At 36.7% G+C, this 18,594-nt stretch overlaps 1 protein-coding gene across 2 annotated transcripts in view; it reads right to left on the reverse strand.

The window, feature by feature from the left end:
* EDA3 (DnaJ/Hsp40 cysteine-rich domain superfamily protein) overlaps window positions 1-18,594 on the reverse strand; it is a 64,619-nt gene that overhangs the window by 1,470 nt on the left and 44,555 nt on the right. The gene's annotated exons all lie outside the window — the stretch shown is intronic.

The raw sequence follows: 18,594 nt of genomic DNA on the forward strand, positions 1-18,594 counted from the left end.
ATATATATATATATATATATATATATATATATATATATATATATATATGTGAATTACAATTTAACATCCCCGACTAAACTTACGGTGTAATGACCGAAAGTTTGTCAAGAAGAAAATTGAATCTAGGAGAATAAAGCGCCTTAGTAAAAAATTCAGCCAGATGATATTTTGATGTTACATATGGTAGATCTATGACTTTCTTCATATATTCTTCTCTAACATAGTGACAGTCCATCTCGATATGCTTGATGCGCTCATGAAAAGTGTGATTCTTGGTAATATATATTGCACTCTTGTTATCACAACACAACTTTGTGGGTCCTTTAACATGAACCCCATATCTTTCAACAACTGGCGAATCCAAACAATCTTCATGGTTGTAGTTGCCATGACGCGGTATTTGGCCTCAGCAGATGACAATGACACCTTTTGTTGCTTTTTACACCTCCAAGAAATTAATGATTTACCTAAAAACACACAAAAACCAGTGGTAGAGTGACGGTTATTTGGATCACCTCCCCAATCAGAGTCAGTATACACAATTAAATTTAATTCAAAAGATAAGAATATAAATACTCCCTTTGTAACATTGTGTATTTTCATACTTAGTTAAATTTGATTTTTGTCGAAAATTTGGCTGTCTGGAGAAAAATTGTTTGAGGCTCGATTTTTAGACTGATGTCTTTGAGTCTGGGCTTGGCCCAGGTCGCAACGAGCCAATCGAAGGGAGATAAAAAAGTTTTATTTTTGACCTTTAAATTCAAGCGAAATTCGAGTGAAAATTGAGTTATTTTTGGGCGAAATTCAGAATTTGGTATTCATGTAATATATCGTTGGATGTGTCTCAAAATTATGAGCGCAACGATATTTTGTTTTCCTGATTTCGAGTTCGGGCTCGCCCGAAAATCACAATTTTCTGAAAATTGAACAGTTTGTCAAAATGGATCCGGAGTTGGATCAGATTGGATCCAAGGCCTACGATCTGAACTAATATGGATTTGGGTCTTATTTAAGTCCTACTTAAATTTGGATTTGATCCAGATCTTGATCCATTTTCGTTTTGGGTATGGGTTTGGATCTTGGACCCGAATCTAAATTCAAGCCCAACGTTTTTTTAACTTTAAATTCAATATAAAGCCTTAATTTGGAGTTTAATAAGGTTGAGAAGCCTTTTGAGTTAATTTGGTAATTTTTAAAAGTTTTTAGATAATTTGAATTAATTAATACAACAACTACGCCTTCATCCCAAAACAATTGGGGTCGGCGATATGAACCAAAAAAGAAAATCATTCTGGGTCTCCCACATGAATCCTTCTCCTCCAATCATTTCTATTCAATGTTATGTCCTTGGTGAGGTTCAAAGCATTCATATCCTTTCCTATCACCTCCATCCATATCTTCCTAGGCCTACCCCGACCTCGTTTAACTAATATATTTTTCCATTTCTCCATCCTTCTAACTGGAGCATCATTAGGCCTTCGCCGAATATGTCCAAACCACCGTAAACGATTCTCTCTCATCTTATTTTCAATGGGTGCAACGCCTACCTTCTTTCGTATCTCCTCGTTCTGAATCTTATCTTTTATTGTATTTCCACACATCCATCTCAGCATACGCATCTCAGCTACACTCATTTTTTGAATATGATGTCTCTTGGCAGCCCAACATTCTGTACCATATAGTAAAGCGGGCCTAATAGTCGTCCTATAAAACTTTCCCTTCAACCGCAATGGCATTCTACGATCGCACAACACTCCAGTTGCACTTTTCCATTTCATCCACCCAACCTTTATCCTATGATTTACATTTCCATCAATTTCTCCATACTTTTGAATGATAGATCCCAAATATTTGAAACAATCATGCACCGGTATTTCTTGCTCACCAAGCTTCACTACACTCCCATCACTACTTCGTTGCTTACTAAACCGACATTCCATATATTCTGTCTTGCTCTTACTCAACTTAAAACCTCTTGCAATTTTAATTAATTAATAATTAATAATTAATTAATACTAATTTCGAATTTTATTTTTTGGGATTGAGTAGGACTCTTTAAAAGAGTCCTTATTCCAGCTTAAGAGATGTTAAGAAAAAGTTTTAAAAGGATTGAAAGTTTTTTTTAGAAAAGTCAACATTTGGTAGTGTTTCAAAAAAATTAGGAAACTAAAGGAGAGAGGAGTTCCATTGGTATGGAAACTCTCTTCTCCAGCCTTTTTAGAAAGGGCTGGGGAAAGGGGGGACGTCATCCCCTCTCCCATTCATTATACACAACAAAAAAAGAGAGAGAAGGAAAAAAGAGAAAGAGAAAGAGGGAAAAGAAGAGAGAGAGAGAGAGAAAGGGAAAGAGAGGAAGGAGGAAGAAGAGGAAGAGGGATCTTCTTCTCCAACAACCCCTTTTCCACCATTGTTCTTCTCTATTTTTCGATTTTTTCAAAGGTACGGGTCCCTTCTCTTGATATAAGTGAGAAATCGAATACCGATTCGATTCTCATGCTATACCATGATCTAAAACCATGGTAAAAACGTAGATCCATGTGATCCCTCTAAAATACACGGAAGAGGATTCATGTATTCCTCTTTCATGGATGTGTTTTGATTCTTTAAACCCTTTTGAAACTTTATTTTTTGTGCATAGTCATTGTTAGAACTAAATCATAATTTATTTCATGGTAGGAATTGTTTCTTTTTGTGTTTACATGCTAATGCATGAAAAAGCATATGAAATCCGTGGTGTAAGCATGCATAACTGTGTTATAAATCTGTGATTTCATGCTTGAGTAGATTTAATTAAATCTTGGTAAGTACTTCTGATTCATATGAATATGTTTAGCTTAGTTTTACAAAAAAAAAATGTATATTTTGTTTTGGGTTACTGCTGGGCCAGCCGACCTGTAGTCGGCTGAGTCCCTGGAGCAGTAAGCCCCAGCCGACTGGGTCGGCTGGGCCGAGTGGTTGGCCCAGCCGACTGGGTCGGCTGGGTCACGGTTACAAAAAAAAGGGTTTAATAATAAATGTTTTTGTTATTGTGGCTGTCCAGCCCTGACAGCACACACAGGCCCGAACTGGGCCTGTGCATGGGCTGTCAGGCCCAGCCGACACGGTCGGTTGGGCTGACTTGGCTAGCCCAGCCTGGCGGGCAGTCCGGCCCGGGGCTGACCAGACCGACCCAGCTGATTAAGGTCAACTGGGCCTGTTTGGGTATGTTCAGGCCTGGGTTCAGTCCAGACAAACCCAGCCGACTAGAGCCGGCTGGGCATGTTTGGAAACCCATCCGGCTGAGTCGGCTGGGTGTGGTTGGGTCATGTATCTCGAAAAAAAAATTGTGTTATATGTATTCTGTTTCTCTCAAGCCTAATGGGATTTGATGTACAGGCTGTTGCTCATACAATGAGCAGTAGCACATGATTAGTTTGGCTGCTCAATGGAGTTTACGTTTTGACACTTGACTGCTTTCCTACCTTATGCATGTTGTCAGTGTCTACTTGAGCTTGTGTGACGATCTATCAAGCATGTAAACTTTCAGATTTTCTCACTCATGTTATGTTCAGCCATATGCATGCAAAAGGATGACTCTGAGCACATGCCTAGACTGGTTATGACCTGCGTGTTTATGGTGTTACTGTATAGTTGTTCTCTATGCTAATGTATACGTGAAAGTAAGATGTTTTACATGAAGACATCGGTATGAATGCTCACATGTTAAATCAGATGGGTTCACAAATAAAAGTTTGCATGTGACATGAACATGTGAATTAATGTATGCATTTGTCATGAATGTGCGAATAAAATGAAAGCAATTGATGAATATGAAATTGTGAACTCATACACATGCATATGTATATTATTGCTTTATGTGCATGCATATGAATATGAATGCATTGTAGTATGTTATTCCTGGTTTTTGCATATGATGCATCGATGATCCAAGTGAATCATCGCAGGCTTGGAGAGCCTCGGGCACTGGGTGCTCCTTCTTTATTTACCTTTAAATGCATTGCAAAAGTCATATTTATTTTATTGCATGATGACTCTCGCAGGGAAAAATGCGAGTTTTTGTCTTACCTTTGCATGCTAAATTGTAGAACTTAATAATTGGCTTTTAATAAAAAGATAATGAATAAGAACAGTGTAATATACGATCTAAGATCTTTCATCGAAAGAATGGGCATCATAGAGATTCGGTTTTGTAGGACCACGAAGATACAAAAACTCTGTGTGCACTAATGACTACTCCTGAACCCGATATTGAGGTTCTTTCTCCTGACCACGGTTTTAGAGAGAGTCTGTCACTTTACCTGGAGGTGGTATGTTCGACACAGCTGTTGTTTTGATATACTAAGAAAGTGACACTATTGAATGTGGAGGTCCTTAGTGTCCCGACATTAGATATTGAGGTGTTCTGAAGGTGATTCAGTCGAGAGTTAAGTTTGGAACCCAGTAATAAAATACAACTTGTGTGTTAAGTTACCCTAAGAACCCTAATTAACCTCGACAAATTATACCCGTTTGGTGTATCCGTGGGCAATGATAATTAAAAAGAGGAACTTAAGTTGTGTGCATTTAATAGTGACATGCATATGAAAGGAAAACTAAAATGAAAGATAATAATTTAGTCATGCATATTCCTGTTATGCATTAGAACATGCATGTTTACTTGTTCCCTTAATTGTTACATATTGGTGGATGTATGATGTTTGATTCCTAATGCACATTAAATATCCTGATTACTTAAATTGTGATCCATGTTATTTATTAATGTTTTCTCATGCTTAGTAATTATTCTCTACTACATGAATGCTTAAATTGAATTATGTAAATATCATAATTGCATTCCTCTAAGTTATTGCATAAATTCCTATCTATATTCTTTATGCTTATTTATTTTATTAGAGGTACTTGTACGCAGAATTCTTCAGATTTCTAATACCCTTGTTTTTATGGTTTTTCGTAGTCGCAGGTGATCAGTGAAGCGACTAGCTTCTAGTAGAGCTACGAGTGTCACACTTTTGCTGAACAGTTCACAGAGGGACAGTGTGGCTCAGTCTTTTCCTTTATTTATATTTATGTCATTAAAATAACTCTATATGTCTCTTACAATTCTTGTTTCTTTCTTTCATAATTAATAAATAATGAGTTGCTATGGTTTGAGATGATAAATATAAGATCTCTTTTAGTGTGTTTGGTTATCCAATTGAGAGTGAAATTGTAAAGGCCCCGGGTTTCTGGAAATATTTTCGCAATTGATTTAAAAAAAAATCGCATTTTTAAGGGATATGAGTTGGGGTCGTTACACCCTTATTGATGGATTCCTTTATGTATCTGATAATGTGAATAATTGCACTCATATGAACTGATGTAAGAGCATGTTGGAATTGACTTGCAACATGAACAGTATAAAAAATATCAGGTCTAGTGATGCTAAGATATATCAAAGATCCAACAAGTTGCCTGTAAGGAGTGGGATCTTTTAGAGGAACCCCATCATCAATTTTTAGTTTTGTTTCTACCACTTTAGGGGTTTCACAAATTTTATCATCTATGATTCTTAACTTGTCAATAATCTCAAAAGCAAGTTTAGTTTGAGACAAGAAATAACTCCTGTGAGAGTAGACAAGAAATAACCCCATCATGCTTAAAAAGTATGTCAAAAAACCTAAGTCTGACATTTCAATTTTTTCTATTAACGTAGACTTGATACTCTTAATCCCTTTGGTATAGTCCCCTTTAATTAGCACATCATCAATATATAATAATAAAATTACAATTCTTGCATTGGATTTCTTAACAAACAAAGCAGTGCTAGTAAAAAACCACTTTCTATCATTAAATTATTAAACCGATCATACCAAGCCTAAGGGGCTTGTTTCAAACCATAGAGAGTTTTTCATAAACGAAGAACTTTACCTTTAGGAATATCCTGTTAAAATGTATCTCCAAAACCATGTTGTAAGTATAAATATATATACTTATATACTTAGAGATACATATACATATAATATATTATATATATATATATATGTATCTCTACATATATAAATATATATATTTATACATATTTTATTTTCTTACCCGAAAAGGGTATTCTTGTAATCTTGCGCATATTCCATTTTGGAATATATTGTAATTTATTTTTGTATTTTGCATTTCTTTATTTTTTATTTTTTATTTTTTATTTTTTATTTTTTTTCTTTTTAATATTTTTCGTAAAGGTGCATTGGGGGTCCCCCAATAGAGTCGTTGGGGGCTCCCCAACGACTCCTTTGGGAGCCCCCCCTTTGCACTTCTTTCACTTTGTATAAATAGGGGTGTTCCCCCTTGTAATTCTCTAAGCTTGAGAGTCTCAAGCATTTGCTCCTTTTATGAAATACATGCATTGTTGCATGTTTATTATTTTTACGCTTTTTGCGTATTTTGTTCAAGTGTTGTGAGAGTGCTTTCGTGCACTTCTTTTATAAAGTATTTATGCTTGTATGCGTATTGTCTCTTCATAGACAATTTCACATGGTATCAGAGCTTGGTTGGTGATAGAGGATTGTGGGATTCTCTTCCTTTCAAGTACCTCAAAAAGCGTGCCTTCGGATCTTTGGAGGTTGGAGTGGTGGATCTTGCTTCTCAAATATTTTAGAAGAATCTTGCGCAAGCTAGCATTTGATAAATTGTGTTGGTACGCCATTTCTTCCTTTCTCTTTACTTCATAATGGGCGAAAAAGAGTCTCATTTCACTCTTGGCTTCAAATTAAATGGGTCCAACTATCATATTTGGGCCGGAAACATGGAGGCTCACATAAAAGGAAAGGGGCTATGGGGTTATGTGCAAGGCACAATTCCGGAACCGGAACCCAAAATAACTGTGCTTAACGGAAGTGAAATCAAGATTCTTGAAGGAGAAGAAAGGGTTAAAGCTCTTGAAGAATATTCTAAGAAGCACGATGAATGGGAAATGAAGAATTTTAAAATTCTTTCTTGGTTCTTTTCATCCGTTGAAACTAAGATTAATGCCAACATTATTAAATTCAAAAAGGCATCGGAAGCTTGGCATTATCTTGAAAAAATGTATACATCGAGGGATCTATCTCATAAGTACTATCTTCAAAAGAAGACCATCTCTCTTACTCAAGGTGAAATGACTATTAGAGAATATTTTGCTGATCTTTCCTCCATTTGGGATGAGCTTGCCATGCTTGAGCCAAAATGGAGTGGAGAGGCAATTGAACTCTGTCACAAGCAACTTGAAGAAGATCAATTCTTCAATTTTTTGAATGGGCTAAGGCCCGAATTTGAACAAATAAGGTCTTCTCTTTTATCCTCATTTACTCCTCCCTCTCTTGAAGATGTTCTCACCAAATTGAGTGGTGAGGAGACTCGTATGAGTTTATGTAAGCAAGGATCAAGTGTTTTTGTGGTTCCTTGTAATAATGAAGAAAGCAATGAGGTCAATGTTGTATCAAAACCCGGGAACAATGTTAGAACCTATCGTCCCCCTCATTTTAAACCACAAAATCAAGGTGAAAATGGTGGGCAAAGAGGAAAAAGTGACTATAGCAAAATTATTTGTCATTTTTGTAAAGAACCTGGACATATCAAACCCATATGTCCCAAATGGAAAAAGCTTCTTGCAATGGCTACCACCGGTGTACCACAAAAGGAGGAGGCATCATCAAGTGGGTCACTCTCTTTAAATCAAATAGTGGAAGCCCTTCAACCTCTTCTCAAGGGAGCTACCTCCGGTGCCGCCGTGTCTATTTCATCTTTTCCAGGTAAAGTCTCTTGGCTTTTGGACTCCGGTGCATCTTTTCATATGTCTCCAAACATGTTTTCACTTTCCGATTACTCAAAAAATGTTTCTCCCTCTTTTGTTTCCACTGCGAATGGAACCTCCATTGAAATTAAAGGAATAAGTAATTTTGAAACTCAAGATTTTTTTATTCCAAAAATTAGATTTATACCTAAACTAAACTTAAACCTTCTATTTGTTTCTCAACTCTCGGATCATGGTTGCAATATTAAATTCTCTTATGATAAATGTTTAATACAGGATCGCCGGTTCGGGAAATTGATTGGGGAAGGCTTTAGAAAAGGGGACTTATACTATATGGAATTTCTTCAAGTTCCAAAATCTTTTTGTAATGTGGCCCATAACAAAGATATAAATGTATGGCACAAGAAACTTGGTCATCCTAATATCACTAAGCTGTCTTATTTACATTTTGCAAAAGACCTATGTAAAAGTTCTTTTTCTTGTAATGACTGTATTCTCGGAAAAATGCAAAGTTTTCCTTTTGAGCAAAGAACTATGTTCCCTTCTAAAACTTTCGAAATTGTTCATTCGGATGTTTGGGGACCCGCACCTGTTGCTTCAAAAGGAGGCTTCTCCTATTATGTCATTTTTGTGGATGATTTTTCCAGATATTCGTGGATTTATTTTCTCAAGTTCAAACATGAAGTTTTTTCGTATTTTAAAACCTTTCATTCTATGATCAAGAATCAATTCAAGAGTAATATAAAGATATTTAGAAGTGATTCTGGAGGGGAATATCTCTCCAATCAATTTAAAGTATATCTTGAGGATCATGGAATTGTCCACCAAAGGTCTTGTGATAAAACTCCTCAACAGAATAAGTTGGCCGAAAGAAAACATAGGCACATCATTGAGACTACTAGGACCCTTCTTATTTCCCAAAACATTCCTAAAAACTTTTGGGCAGAAGCAGTTCTTGCTTTTGTTTATCTGATAAATCGCTTACCATCTAGAATATTAGGAAAAATATCCCCTTTTGAGATTTTGTATAAGCTTGAACCTGATTATAATAGATTACGAGTTTTTGGGTGTAAGTGTTTTATACTTAAGGATAAGAATGACAAACTCTCTCCCAAGGCTATCCCTTGCGCCTTTCTTGGATATTCCGAAACTCAAAAAGGGTTTCGTTGTTATGACCTTCGAGATGATAAGTTATATGTTTCTAGAAATGTAACCTTTTTAGAAAATGAAAGTGGCTTTGAAAAAAATGTTTCTCAACAAGAAAATTTTGATTACTCCCTTTTTGACTTATTGTCTAACAATGATGATATATCTAGTGATGATGATGTATCATCAAATCATGAGGAGGAAAATGATGGTGATGTTGGTGAACATAACTCACTCAAGGAACAAGAAAGTAGAATTTCAAGTGATCCAATAACCTACTCTCGTAGAAATCAAGACACCTTTAGAAGTGCTATGGACCAATATAGTGAGCTTGTTCCTCCCCCCGATCACCAAAGATCTGAGAGGAATAGGATGTTAAATTATGTACCTTTTCACCTAATGTAATATATATATATTTTATATATATAAGGTAATACATATACATATATTAATATATATGTATATGTATCTACTTTTATATATATATAATATATATATCTCTTATTATTTAGTCATAGGGGTAGTTTCGTCTTTTCTTCCATTTTACGCACATTCATCTTTTGAATGTGTTTGTAATTTCTTTTTTAGTTTTTCTTTTTTCTTTATTTTTATTTCTTTTATTTTTTACTTAAAGGAACCTTGGGGGGCCCACTCAAATAGACGTTGGGCCCCTCCAACGGTCACATTTGTGACCGTTGGAGGGGCTCCAACGTCTATGAGTGGAGCCCCTCCAAGGCTCCCTTTTGAGTTGTTATAAATAGGGGCTCTCCCCTTGTATTCTCTCATGGCTTTGAGTCAAAGCCCAAGTTCTCAATAAATTGATTCCATTGTTTTTATGCCTTTGTGCATTTGTGAGTTATTTGTGAGTTGTGCTTTTTGTGCACAAGTGTTCTAAAGTGTTCTTATTGTGCTTTCGTGGTGGGTTCAATATCAAGAATATTAAGGTCTTGATATTAGTATCTTGTTGAAGATACTTTTACATGGTATCAGAGCCTCGTTGGAAGAAAGAAGATCGTGTATCTCGCCTCTTGTGAAGCACCTCGAAAATCGTGCCCTCAAGCTAGTGAAGTTTTTGAGTAAAGCATTTGCTCCGGGCAATATTTTAGAAGCAACTTTCGTCAAGAAAAGGTTGAAAATCCGTTAAGGTACGCTTTATTTTTCATCTTCTCCTCTCCATAATGGGTGAAAAAGACTCCCACTTCTCCCTTGGTTTTAAACTTAGTGGTTCGAACTACCATGTTTGGGCCGGCAACATGGAAGCCCATATCAAAGGGAAAGGTCTTTGGGGTTATGTTCAAGGTTTCATATCGGAACCCGAACCCAAGCTTTATATTATAGAGAAAGGGGAAATCAAGATTCTTGAAGGAGAAGATAGACAAAAGGCCTTAGAAGAATATTCCAAAAGGCATGATGAGTGAGAAATGAAGAACTTCAAAATATTGTCTTGGATTTTTTCGTCCGTAGAAACCAAGATCAATGCCAACATCATCAAATTTAAAAGGGCCTCCGATGCTTGGTTATACCTTGAAAAAATGTATACGTCAAGGGACTTGTCTCACAAATACTACCTCCAAAAGAAAGCCTTGACTCTTCAACAAAATGATTTATCTATTCGGGAATATTTTGCCGAATTATCATCTATTTGGGACGAGCTTGCCATGCTCGAACCAAAATGGAAAGGAGAAGCTATTGAATTAAGGCACAAACAACTAGAGGAAGATCGTTTCTTCAACTTCTTAAATGGTCTTAGACCCGAATTTGAGCAAATTCGGTCCTCCCTTTTATCGGCTTTTACCTCCCCATCTATTGAAGATGTCATCACCAAGCTAAGTGGTGAGGAAACACGTATGGGGATTAGTAAAAGTAACCCAAGTATTCTTGCTACACCTTCTCAAAATGACTATGAAGTGGTCAATGCCGTGTCAAGACCCGGTAATAATTTGAAGACCTACAAACCGCCCCATTTCAAAAATCAAGGGCAAAATGATCGATATGGCAAGAGAGATTATAGCAAATTAACTTGCCATTTTTGTAAAGAACCGGGACATATCAAACCCAATTGTCCCAAATGGAAAAAGTTCCTCGCCGCGGCTTTAGCATCCCAATCGGAGGAACGGCCTTCAACATCAAATGAACCTCTTTCGCTTCATCAAATTATGGATGCTCTTCAACCTCTTCTCAAAGGAGGCACTTCTGGAGCCGCCATGTCATCTTCTTCCTCTCTTGGTAAGACATCTTGGCTACTTGATTCTGGTGCTTCGTTTCATATGACTCCAAGTCATTATTTTCTTTCTAATTATTCTGAAAATCGTCTTCCATCTTTTGTCTCAACCGCGGATGGAACCCCTCTTGAAATTAAAGGAATGGGCAATTTTGAAAAACAAGATTTTTTTATCCCAAAAATTCGTCTTATTCCAAAGCTAAACTTAAATTTACTTTCCGTTTCTCAACTCTCGGACTATGGTTGCGATATAAAGTTCTCTTCTAATAAATGTTGGATACAGGATCGCCAGTCCGGGAAATTGATTGGGGAAGGCTCTAGGAGAGGAGACCTCTACTATGTTGATTTTCTTAAAATTCCCAAGAATCAATTTTGTAATGTTGCTCAAAACAAAGATATTCATGTATGGCATAAGAGACTGGGTCATCCCAACATTGTTAAAATCTCTTATTTGCCTTTTATTAAGCATCTTTGTAATGAAAATTTTGTTTGTAATGAATGTATTCTTGGAAAAATGAGAAGTCTTCCTTTTCCTCAAAGATCCATGTTTACAACAAAACCTTTTGAAATCATTCACTCCGATGTATGGGGTCCAGCTCCGGTGATATCCAAGGGTGGCTTTTCTTACTATGTTATCTTTGTGGATGATTTCACTAGGTTTAGTTGGATATATTTTCTTAAACATAAATATGAAGTTTTTTCAACCTTTAAAACATTTCATATGATGGTTTTAAATCAATTCAATGGAAATTTTAAAATTTTTAGAACCGATTCGGGTGGCGAATACCTTTCCAATGAATTTAAAAGCTATCTTGAAAACTATGGAATTCTTCATCAAAAGTCTTGTCCCAAAACCCCCCAACAAAATGGGTTGGCTGAACGGAAACATAGGCATATTATTGAAACCACACGAACTTTGCTCATTTCTCAAAATATACCGAAAAAACTTTGGGCGGAGGCCGCTCTTACTTCTGTCTATCTCATAAATAGACTTCCATCTAAAAACTTGAACAAGATTTCCCCGTTTGAAAAATTATACGAAAAAGAACCTGATTATAGCAGGTTAAGGGTTTTTGGATGTAAATGTTTTGTCCTTACTGATAAAAATGACAAACTCTCCCCTAAGGCCATTCCTTGTGCCTTTCTTGGTTACTGTGAAACTCATAAAGGATTTCGCTGTTATGATGTTAAGAGTGATAAACTTTATGTTTCCAAAAATGTAAGCTTTTTGGAAAATGTTAGTGGTTTCGAAAAACTTGAAACTAATAACGAGAATATAGATTATTCTTTTCTGTTTGATTTATTAACTGAAGATGATGATACTAGCGATGATGAAACAAATCAAAATGATGAAATTCATACTGATCAACCCATTAATGAAGAACCACATAGAGATCCTATAACCTACTCTCATAGAGATAGGAGTACTTTTAGAAGTGCCCTCGAAAGATATGATAGTGAGTCTACTCCTTCAAGTGAAGGAAATCTTCGTAGGACCGAAAGATCAAGAAAACCCCCTTCTAGGTTCATCTCATATGAGTCTTTTTCACCAAAATATAGAGCCTGTCTAAGCGCCATTCACTCATACATAGAACCTAGGGATTTTGAGGAAGCACGAAAATACCCAGAATGGATAGTTGCTATGAATAATGAACTTGAAGCCCTAAAGAAAACAAAAACCTGGGAGTTTCAAGACCTTCCTAAAGATAAGAAAGCAATAGGGTGTAGATGGGTATTTAAAGTCAAAACTAAGTGTGATGGGTCTCTTGAGAGATATAAGGCCCGCTTAATTGCAAAAGGATATGGTCAAAAATATGGGATTCATTATGAGGAGACTTTTGCCCCCGTTGCTCGGATGGTCACCGTCCGATGTCTTATAACCGTTGCTTCAATAAATAAATGGAACATCTATCAGATGGATGTTAAGAATGCGTTTTTAAACGGAGATCTAAACGAAGAAGTATATATGGATGCCCCTCCTGGAATGGAGTATCCTAAAGGGAAAGTGCTTCGTCTTCGGAAAGCACTGTATGGTTTAAAACAAGCTCCCAAAGCTTGGTATGATAGGTTTAACTCCGTGATGTTAGATAATGGTTTTTCATCATGCTTTACTAATACTGCTTTGTTTGTTAGAAAGTCTAATGCAGGGATTGTTATTTTGTTGCTATATGTGGATGACATGCTTATTACTGGGAGTGATTCTAAAGGGATTAAAAGCATAAAGTCCATTTTAAAGGATAAGTTTGAAATGTCTGACTTGGGTTTCTTAACTTATTTTTTGGGTATTGAGGTTGCATACTCTCATAGAGGGTATTTTTTGTCTCAAACTAAGCTTGCATCTGAGATTATTGACAGGTCAGGTATTACAGATGATAAAGTTTGTGAAACTCCTGCTATAGTAGGAGCAAAAATGAAGATTGATGATGGTGTTCCTCTCTCCGATCCTACTCCCTACAGGCAACTCGTAGGATCGTTGATGTATCTAAGTATCACCAGACCAGATATCTCACATGCGGTGCATACAGCAAGTCAATTTCAGCATGCACCAACTTCTGTTCACATGGGTGCTATCTTACGTGTCGTAAGATACCTAAAGCACACTATTAATAAGGGAGTTTTTCTGTCTTCTTCTTCTGAGTTAAGGTTAATTGCTTATACTGACTCTGATTGGGGAGGTGACCCAAATAACCGTCACTCCACCACTGGTTTTTGTGTTTTCTTAGGAGACTCATTAATCTCATGGAGATGCAAGAAGCAGCAAAAGGTGTCTCTATCATCAACTGAAGCCGAATATCGTGTCATGGCAACTACTACCATGGAAATTGTTTGGATTCACCAATTGCTGGAAGACATGGGAATCACTATTGAAGGACCTACCAAGCTTTGCTGTGACAACAAAAGTGCGATTTATATCGCCAAAAATCACACCTTTCATGAGCGGACCAAACGCATAGAGATGGATTGTCATTATGTTCGAGAGGCGTACCTCAAGGGAATCATTGACCTTCCATATGTCACGTCCGAATATCAATTGGCGGATTTCTTCACCAAAGCCTTGTGTGCTCCGCGTTTCAACTTTCTTCTTAGCAAACTCTCGGTCATCCTGCCCTAAGTTTGAGGGGGGTGTTAAATTATGTACCTTTTCACCTAATGTAATATATATATATATTTTATATATATAAGGTAATACATATACATATATTAATATATATGTATATGTATCTACTTTTATATATATAAAATATATATATTTCTTATTATTTAGTCATAGGGGTAGTTTCGTCTTTTCTTCCATTTTACGCACATTCATCTTTTGAATGTGTTTGTAATTTCTTTTTTAGTTTTTCTTTTTTCTTTATTTTTATTTCTTTTATTTTTTACTTAAAGGAACCTTGGGGGGCCCACTCAAATAGACGTTGGGCCCCTCCAACGGTCACATTTGTGACCGTTGGAGGGGCTCCAACGTCTATGAGTGGAGCCCCTCCAAGGCTCCCTTTTGAGTTGTTATAAATAGGGGCTCTCCCCTTGTATTCTCTCATGGCTTTGAGTCAAAGCCCAAGTTCTCAATAAATTGATTCCATTGTTTTTATGCCTTTGTGCATTTGTGAGTTATTTGTGAGTTGTGCTTTTTGTGCACAAGTGTTCTAAAGTGTTCTTATTGTGCTTTCGTGGTGGGTTCAATATCAAGAATATTAAGGTCTTGATATTAGTATCTTGTTGAAGATACTTTTACATAGGAGACCTCCAACTCGCTTTGTTTCTTTTGATTCTTTTTCACCCTGGTATAGGGCTTGTCTTAGTGCAAATTACTCCTATTTTGAGCCAAGGAATTTTGAAGAAGCTAAAAAATGTTTAAAATGGCAAAAAGCTATGCAAAATGAGCTTAATGCTCTTAAAAAGGCCGAAACTTGGGATTTCCAAACTCTACCCATAGGAAAGAAAACTATTGGTTGTCGATGGGTTTTTAAGGTTAAAACTAAGAGTGACGGATCTCTGGAAAGATATAAAGCTCGCTTAGTTGCTAAAGGGTATGGGCAAGAGTATGAAATTGATTATGAAGAAACGTTTGCTCCTGTAGCCCGAATGGTTACAGTTAGATGTCTTATTACAATTGCATCTATTAAAAATTGGAACATTTTTCAAATGGATGTGAAAAATGTTTTTTTAAATGGTGATCTTAATGAAAAAGTGTATATGGATGCTCCACCAGGCATGAAGATTCCTAAAGATAAAGTTCTTCGTCTTCGAAAGGCTCTCTATGGTTTGAAACAAGCCCCCAAAGCCTGGTATGACAGATTTACCAGTATAATGCTGGAAAATGGTTTCTCCTCATGTTATACTGACACTGCCCTATTTACTAGAAAATCTAATGCAGGGATTGTGATATTATTACTTTATGTTAATGATATGTTAATTACAGGTGACGATATTCAAGGAGTCAAGGGTATTAAGTCTGTCTTGACTTCAAAATTTGAGATGTCAGACTTGGGTTTTCTGACATATTTTCTTGGAATTGAGGTTGCCTATTCGCAACGTGGTTATTTTCTATCTCAGTCTAAACTTGCTTGTGAGATTATTGACAGATCAGGAATTTCTGATGACAAAGTATGTGAAACAACTGAAGTTGTGGGAGCTAAAATGAAGATTGACGACGGTGTTCCTCTAACCGATCCTACTCCTTACCGGCAGTTGGTAGGTTCTTTAATGTATCTTAGCATTACTCGACCTGATTTGTCACATGCTATACACATCGCCAGTCAGTTTCAGCACGCTCCTACGACTGTTCATATGAGTGTTGTGCTTTGCATCATCAGATATTTGAAAGGAACCATGAATAAGGGAGTATTTCTATCTTCTTCTTCTGAATTAAAATTACTTGCTTATACTGACTCAGATTGGGGAGGTGACCCTAGTAACCATCACTCCACCACTGGTTTTTGTGTTTTCTTAGGTGAGTCTTTGATCTCATGGCGACGCAAAAAACAACAAAAGGTCTTTCTGTCATCCACTCAAGCCGAATATAGAGCCATGGCATCTACCACCATGGAAATTGTATGGATTCAACGACTTTTGGAAGATATGGGAGTATTTATCAGAGAACCAACAAAGCTATGCTGTGACAATAAAAGTGCAATTTATATTGCCAAGAATCACACCTTTCACGAGCAAACAAAGCATATAGAAATGGACTGCCACTATGTCAGAGAAGAATATTTGAAGAAGGTCATTGATCTACCATACGTGACGTCTGAGTATCAACTTGCATACTTCTTCACAAAAGCACTATGTTCGCCAAGATTTCATTTCCTTCTTGACAAACTTGCGGTTATCGCACCGTAAGTTTGAGGGGGGGTGTTAAAATGTATCTCCAAAACCATGTTGTAAGTATAAATATATATACTTATATACTTAGAGATACATATACATATAATATATTATATGTATATGTATCTCTACATATATAAATATATATATTTATACATATTTTATTTTCTTACCCGAAAAGGGTATTCTTGTAATCTTGCGCATATTCCATTTTGGAATATGTTGTAATTTATTTTTGTATTTTGCATTTCTTTCTTTTTTTATTTTTTTCTTTTTAATATTTTTCATAAAGGTGCATTGGGGTCCCCCAATAGAGTCGTTGGGGGCCCCCAATGGTCACAAATGTGACCGTTGGGGGCTCCCCAACGACTCCTTTGGGAGCCCCCCCTTTGCACTTCTTTCACTTTGTATAAATAGGGGTGTTCCCCCTTGTAATTCTCTAAGCTTGAGAGTCTCAAGCATTTGCTCCTTTTATGAAATACATGCATTGTTGCATGTTTATTATTTTTACGCTTTTTGCGTATTTTGTTCAAGTGTTGTGAAAGTGCTTTCGTGCACTTCTTTTATAAAGTATTTATGTTTGTATGCGTATTGTCTCTTCATAGACAATTTCACATATCCATATCTGAAAGAACATCGATATATACTTCTTCATTTAGGTCTTCATTTAAAAAGGCATTTTTAATGTCCATTTGATATATGTTCCATTTGTTAATTGCTGCAATAGTAATAAGACACCTAGCAGTAACCATATGCGCAACAGGAACAAAAGTTTCATTATAATCTATCACATATTATTGACTAGAGTTACCGGAAGCGCCTAGGCCTTAAGGGAAGCGTGCTTCCCCGAAAAGCGCTTCAAAAACGTGAAACACGGCACTTTCGAAATGCACGAGGAAGTGCACACTTATATAAGGAAGCGCATGTAATGAAGTGCCAAATGAAAAGGGGCAAAGTCTTCAAGCGAAAGCACGGAAGCACGCACATACACAAGAGGCCACAAAGGGGCAAAATAAACCACAAAAGTGGTCAAGCACAAAAAGAGGTCAAAAATATTCTTCACTTCATAGAATGCTTCACTAGAAGCTTGGAAAATACATGGGGCTGTGCCCCTTATTTATACACAGCAAGGGACCCAAGGAGGGGCTCCCATAGAGTCGTTGGAGCCCCTCCAACGGTCATATTTATGACCGTTGGAGGGGTCCAACGACTCTGTGGACCCCTCTCAAATGTTAAAAAGAAAAAAGTAAAAAATAAAAAAAGGAAAAAGAATAAAGGAAAAAGAAAGAAAAGAAAAAGCATATCAATGATATGCGTGTACAGGTGAAATGACAGAAATACCCCTGTGGGGTTTTACAAAATAAATATATATATTTATATATATAGATAGACACGTAGACATATATATATCATATATATGTATATGTGTCATAATCTATATATATATATACATCATATTTTAACACCCCCCCTCAAACACATGGTGAAATCACCGAGAGTTTGCTAAGGAGGAAGTAGAAGCGAGGCGAAGGCAAGGCTTTGGTGAAGAAATCCGCCAACTGATATTCGGTAGGAACATATGGGAGTTGAATGGTGCCGCGTAGGAACTCATCTCGAACATAATGACAGTTCATCTCAATATGCTTCGTTCGTTCATGAAAAGTGTGATTGCTAGCAATATAGATGGAGCTCTTGTTGTCACAACACAGCTTTGAAGGAGTTGAGAATGAGACACCCATATCTTTAAGTAAGCTTCTTAACCATATAATCTCAGTTGTGGTAGTGGCCATCGCACGATATTCTGCTTCGGTAGACGAAAGAGAAACTTTACGTTGCTTCTTACACCTTCAGGAGATAAGCGACTCCCCAAGAAACACACAATAACCTGTGGTAGAAATACGATCATCGGGGTTACCCCCCAATCAGAGTCAGTATACGCAAGTAAAGTAAGAGGTGAAGAAGAGGAGAAGAATACTCCCTTAGTTATGGAATTTTTTAAGTATTTGATAATCCTCATTACTGCTGCCATGTGAGTAGTGGTAGGAGCAGTCTGAAATTGGCTTGCACTATGAACTGCATGTGAAATGTCAGGCCTGGTGATAGATAAATATGTTAAGGATCCAATTAATTGACGATAAGG

The sequence above is a fragment of the Nuphar pumila genome, chromosome 13 (genome assembly GCF_984573655.1).
Source record: "Nuphar pumila chromosome 13, dmNupPumi1.hap1.1, whole genome shotgun sequence".
NCBI classification, from domain to species: domain Eukaryota; kingdom Viridiplantae; phylum Streptophyta; class Magnoliopsida; order Nymphaeales; family Nymphaeaceae; genus Nuphar; species Nuphar pumila.